The sequence below is a fragment of the Amphimedon queenslandica genome, unplaced genomic scaffold (genome assembly GCF_000090795.2).
Source record: "Amphimedon queenslandica unplaced genomic scaffold, v1.1 AMPQUscaffold_13067, whole genome shotgun sequence".
NCBI lineage: Eukaryota > Metazoa > Porifera > Demospongiae > Haplosclerida > Niphatidae > Amphimedon > Amphimedon queenslandica.
In genome coordinates this window covers 50,283-57,158 of record NW_003546697.1, presented here as the reverse complement: position 1 = coordinate 57,158, position 6,876 = coordinate 50,283, and the positions used below count along the sequence as shown (strand labels likewise).

The following is a 6,876-nucleotide window of genomic DNA, read 5'->3' as shown; positions in this document are numbered from 1 at the left end:
CTGATGAGTCATTATCAGATATTAGTAACCTGTCACTATTAGGCGGACGTGATATTAAGGTAAGAATTAACACACAAACTGTTTGATACATTAATACAAGCACTAATAATCAAAAGGTCATATCTTTAAAAGGTATTTATTTTCTTATCAAAACTATTGTCTTTGTCATAATTATGGGTTGTCATTGTGTGGCTTTTACTACTAATAATATATAGTATAATATACATAATATACAATATACAATAATATAATATAATATAATATATATAAACCTGCTTAATCGCAATAATTGGTCACCCTTGGGCCAGTTTTAAATGGCCTGATTATGCAGGTGGCTGCATTACAGGTCAGCCTCTGTAATACAGCCATTTAGTACAGGTCTTGATTGGGATTTTGGCTTATGGCTGTAATAGAGAGGTGGCCTCACTACTCAGGTGACCTTTAGCACAGGTTCCACTGTACCTGTACATCTGTTAAACTCACCTTTCACAATACACTACTGATGTACATCACCTTGATAATCAAGCACAATGAAAAATATCAGTTATTATTATTATATTGTATAGGAAGTGATTGAAATAACTGAAGAATTCAAGACATCATTGACTCCAATAAAGCTAGGTATGTAATAATATGTACTATCACAATTGTCAAGTAGTGGGAGTGTAGACTGTACAGTGTATATACACATTATTAATTATTATTTTTATAGATATTAAAGATCTTGATATTGCCATAAAAGAATTAACATCAGATCAACAGTTGCCCTGTTCTGTATGGCACAGACTAGGTCTACAGTTAGGATTATATGATCCTAGACTAGTGGATATAGACAAGAAGAATAGAGGAGATCCAGTGGAGTGTTTCCGTGAGTGTATGTCTGCCTGGTTAAGAGGAGAAGATAAAGTGAGAGAGAAAGGAGGTCCCAGTTGGTCATCATTAGCTACAGCACTGGATACAATAGAAGAGAAATCTTTTGCTAGTTACATTAGAAATAAATATTGTCAATAATTAGTTAGTGGATGATTGTGTATAGTATTTCATTTTGTTCTGTTTATTATTATTTTTGCTGATACTTGCTGATTCATTTGTTAATTAGTTGAGTTGTAAAAGCTGAGCTGTCATCATGTACTAATTTCCCTATCTCTATAATTAGAATTATCACTGATAGTATCAAACTATGTTTATTATTAGTAACATTGTTATTTGAATAGTTATTGTTAGTTTCAAACTATGTTTATCATTAATGTTGTTATTGGTATAGAGTTACTATGAACTATGAATTATGACACTCTACACTAGTGGATATACCATTTGGTGGATCTTAATATTAGTGATTCTATGATTGCAATGTATTGGTGGATTTTATATTGGCAAATTTGCAGCCATGTGATGCCATTGAGCATGTGAAGAATAAAGGAAAATGGCAGATTTTATATTAATTATTTTAATATTAATTTCATCAATTTTTCCTGCTACATAGTAGATCAGGAGAATAAAAGAGATACATTAGTATGACTACATGTACATGTAGGTCTTGAATGAGAGTACTCTGTTTTACTGTTATTGGGGTGAGCAAAAGCGAGCCCCACATAGTCGAGTCGAGTATGTCTGTTTGTTTGTTTGTTTGTACACGTACATCACCCCTATTTATGCGTCTATAAAAAATAATAATCACACATTTTAAAATGATAATTTTGATAATTACGGTACCACGTGCAAAAACAAAGAGCAACTTCAGTAATCACTGGACGAGAGGAGTTCAAGAGTATTAAAAAAAACAAGGGAAGCTGAAGCTTAAAGCATGAGTAATTCACAAGAAGATACTCGTGAAGCTCGTCGACTTCTTCGTAATGAGCGTGAGGAGGAGAAAAGAGCGAGGAGGTCCAATACGGAGAAATGCTAGAGATGGTCTTGTCACACCCAAAGACAACAAATGGAGTCTCCTTCTGGCTTCTGAGACCAACCATCTTCCATCCTAGATCTATATAACTGCAGAGATTCTTCACTCAAAGCTAGAAACTATGAAATTCCTTCCATGCTTGCAAATTCTGCATTAGTGTATTGACATCGACATTCAACATTTAATAGCCACTACATCATTGTCTATATTAACATTGTATATTGCTAATCGAAATGTTAATCGTTTTGCTCGCCCCTCAATGTTTTACATTCGCCTAGTTATATTATTATCATTATTATAACTTAGTTTCAATTAAAAAAGAGACTGAGAGTTGAGGCAGAATAAAAATAAAAATTATTATTATTATTACTGTATAACTATAAAATTTGATAGACTAAAATTTTGGTGAATTTAAGTCAATTCATCAAAATTTTAATCTCCAATTTGATAGGTCTCTGCAGCAGCATGCACATGGTTAAAATTTCGCTAAAAATTAATTTTAAACCTAAACCTCTTTTAGAGTCCAATTACCAAATTTTTTGACACTCCAAGATTTTCAAACTATACAGTAGTACACATGTAGTCCTCATATAAAGCAATAGTAAGGTGGAGTCGAGTATGAGATTTTGAGGAGATTTTGTTATTATTATTGTGATATGAATATGAGAGCAGTTAAGTACAGGCCCTATAGGTGGATTTATATAATGGTGATTAGGAATTAGCAGCCATGAGTCATTGAGCATGTGAAGAATAAAGCAAAATAGAGTGGATTTTATATTAGTGAATGCTAACTACAACTGCTGATCTGCCAATATTAATTCCTTGCCATATTTCAGCTGTATAGTAAATACTGTTATTACATGTGTGCTCAGATTCAGTTCAAAAACAATCAAAAGGTCATTGATATATAAATTGAGAAATTAGTTTACAGCCAATTCTTGACAAAAGCAATCCCTCCCTCTCTCTCAGTTATGGTATGTGTGTTTAGTGTATTGAATTCCTGATGTGTGGGCGGGTATCAATGAATCTAATTAACTAATCACAAGATGTCGTTAGAAGACAAGTGTAGGGCTGCGTTTGAGAAAAGAAATCATGAGCAAGCTGTTTGCTTACTACCATCAGTGGTAGGACTGAATAAAATTAAAAGAGGATGGGATAATGCTAGTCTACTTCATTTGTCTTCAAGGCATGGCTGGTTAGATGTCACAAAAGATCTCATCACCAAATATCACTGTGACCCACACAAAAGAGATGAGACAGGTTGGACTTGTCTTTATAATGCTGCAGAAGGTAATCATGTTGATGTGATGAGATATCTTATTGATGAGTGTCACTGTGATCCAAAGGTTCCTGATAAGTATCGAGATACTGTTCTTCACAGAGTATCTAGTAATGGATCACTGAAGTACTTAATCAATCATCATCACTGTGACCCAAATGCTACCAACAATTGGGGTGAGACTGTTCTTCATCATGCTGCTGGACGCATTGATAGTGTAAAGTATCTCATTAATGAGTGTCACTGTGATCCAATGGCTACTACCAAAAGAGATCAGACTGTTCTTCATCATGCTGCTGGACAAATTGATATTGTAAAGTATCTCATTAATGAGTGTCACTGTGATCCAATGGCTACTGACAATAGTGGTGAGACTGTTCTTCACTATGCTGCTGGACACATTGATATTGTAAAGTATCTCATAAATGAGTGTCACTGTGATCCAATGGCTACTGACTATAGGGGTGAGACTGTTCTTCACCATGCTGCTGGACACATTGATATTGTAAAGTATCTCATAAATGAGTGTCACTGTGATCCAATGGCTACTGACTATAGGGGTGAGACTATTATTCACCATGCTGCTGGACACATTGATATTGTAAAGTATCTTATTGATGAGGGCCACTATGATCCAATGGCTGTTGACATTAGGGGGCGGACACCTCTTCATGTTGCCGCTGCAAGTTGGGATTATGGTTCTTCGGTAGCTGTTGAATATTTACTATCAACTGGTAAATGTGATCCATTGGCTAAAGACAATCAGGGAAAAACACCATTTAAACTAGCTCAGGAGAATCTTCACATTGATACTCTTTCTGTCTTTAAGAAGTTTGGTGATATAAAATCATCTCATCCAGTTGATTCTTATGTTAACGTCCTCCTTGTGGGTAATCCTGGAGCTGGTAAAAGTACTCTTAGTCATGTCATCAATGACACAGCTACTGGTTCTATTGTTCTTGGTTCCTTTAGAAATGTTGGAGGGGTAGTGCCCTGTACTGCTGGCATCATTCCTTATAAACTGAAACACAGGACACTGGGTAACATCATTCTTCATGATTTTGCTGGTCATTCTGAATACTACTCCAGTCACAGTGCTGTCATTCAGAATCTGTTACAAGGTTCTGGTGGTGTGTTCCTGATAGTAGTCAATATATTGGAAAAGAAAACAGTCAAACAGCTTCATCAGTGGCTAACAGTTGTCACAAATGAAGCAAAGAAAGCTCTTAATCAATGCCATGTTATTGTAATAGTCAGTCATGTGGATGAGATATTTAATCCTTTTGAAAGGAGAAGGAGAAAGGAAGAAATACAGGAGATTATTGTAAGGGAAAGGTGTGATAGTGTCTTTCTAGATTGTCGTAAGCTTGGTGGGAATGGTGTGCATGCCTTCTTTAATAAGTTGTCTAGTGCCTGTGAGTCCATTCGTAGTACAAGTGGAAGGAATTTGAGTCTTTATTGTCACATGATGTATGGTCTACTGGAGGAAAGGAAAGAGAATATACTCACCCTCTCTGATGTAATGTCTGCTGGTAAAGACAATGATGATTACTTTATACCAGATAAGAGAGAAGACATCTTGGATGTTCTTAATTCGTTGCACTCAACTGGTTTGATCAGTGTTCTTAAAAGTGAAGAAAAGGTATGGGTTGTTGTGAATAAGGGTATACTACTAACTGAGGTGGATGGGATTCTCTTTGCTCCAGAGACATTCAAAGAGCACGTTGACATTGCTAGCAATACTGGTATTGTTAGTGTGTCTGGTCTGACTAGACACTTCCCTAAATATGATTCTGACATGTTGATCTGTTTCCTAAAGAACATGGAACTCTGTCAACAAATGAATGATCCATCTTTCCTAAGAATGACAAACCTCCATCAGTTAGCAGCGGAAGAGGAGGGAGGGATAGAAAGAAGAGGAGAAAGGTTGTTGTTCTTTCCATGTCTTTTGTCTACTGATAGACCTGATGAGATGACTAGTCAAGTGTACCAGTTTGGTTGGTGTCTACAGTGTACTAGTAAACATCATTTCTTTCCTCCTCGATACTTCCACGTCCTCTCATTACATCTTGCTTACAAAATGGCTTTACCTCAAGAAGATGACAAGTTAAATCGTTACTGTACATTTTGGAAGAATGGTCTGCACTGGTTTAATGGTCATGGTGTAGGATCACTGGTAGAGATTGTGGATGAGAGCCAGTGTGTACTAGTAATGATGTCCTGTGAGAAAGGTTACAGTGACAATATGGTGTCTCTAAGAAGAGATGTGATAGGAGAGGTAATGAGTGTTTATAAAGAATCTTGTCCAAGTCTAGAGGTAAAAGAGTTAGTTATTGATCCTAAAGAACTAGCCTATCCTGTGAATACACCAAGAGAAAGGACAGTGTATAGTGTAAAAGATGTGATAGCAACAATAAAGGAAGGAAGACCATTTTTTGTCAATAATAAAGGACAAACAGAATTAAAGGAGATCCTACCTGATGAATCATTATCAGAAATTAGTAACCTGTCACTATTAGGAGGACATGTTATTAAAGTAAGTATTAACACACACAAACTGTTTGATACATTAATACAAGCACTAATAATCAAAAGGTCCTATTATAAAAGTAATTTTGCTTCTTATCAATTACTCAGTCTTTGTCATAATTGTGGGTTGTCATTGTGTGGCTTTTACTACTAATAATATAAATTGCACATCTGTTAAACTCACCTTTCAGCAATGCACTACTGATGTATATCACCTTGACAAACAAGCACAGTGACAAATATCAGTTATTATTATTATTATTATTATTATTGTATAGGAAGTGATTGAAATAACTGAAGAAATCAAGACACCATTGACCCCAATAAAGCTAGGTATGTCCGGAATATGTACTATTACAAATTGTCAAGTAGTGGGAGTGTAGACTGTACAGTGTATATACACATTATTAATTATTATATTTATAGATATTAAAGATCTTGATATCGTCATTGAAGAGCTAACAATACTCAATCAATTGAATTGTACTAAATGGTTTCAATTTGGACTTTATTTAGGATTATATGATCCAAGACTAAAGGCTATAGATACTGACTATAGAGGAAAGACAGTGGAGTGTTTCCGTGAGTGTATGTCTGCCTGGTTAAGAGGAGAAGATAAAGTGAGAGAGAAAGGAGGTCCCAGTTGGTCATCTTTAGCTACAGCACTGGATACCATAGAAGAGAAATCTATTGCTAGTTACATTAGAGATAAATATTGTCCATTACACCAGTTAATTGCCTAGTTCTTTTGTTTATTGAAATTACTATTTTCTATTATCACTTATTTTGTTAAGATGGCTTACTTTGTTCCGTTTATAACTATTATTATTATTAATGATACATTATTACTTGTAAGATGAATGTAAAACATTAAGGGGACGAGCCAAGCAAAGCAATATACATCATTATTACTATTTACGTCTGTCTGTCTGTTGCTAATAAAAAAGTTTGAGTTGATTTCGACAAAAAGTTTTTGTGCAATGGGCAATTTTTGAATTACTACATCACTACCAAACGTGTACACTAGCATCGTTACTATAAATAGTATCAATTACTACAATAGACAATGATATATCATATACTACAATAGCATAGTGTCAATCAATAGCATTGTACTATAAATAGTATCAGTGTTACTATAAAAAAAAAATTTAAAAAAACAAGA

General features: G+C 34.8%; 1 long non-coding RNA gene across 1 annotated transcript; it reads left to right on the top strand.

The window, feature by feature from the left end:
• Nucleotides 1-48: 48 nt before the first annotated feature.
• LOC109585412 (uncharacterized) lies at nt 49-1,279 on the top strand. The gene is made up of 2 exons (XR_002186474.1): nt 49-621; nt 713-1,279. It is a non-coding gene; the product is annotated as an uncharacterized LOC109585412 (long non-coding RNA).
• The last annotated feature ends 5,597 nt before the right edge of the window (nt 1,280-6,876 follow it).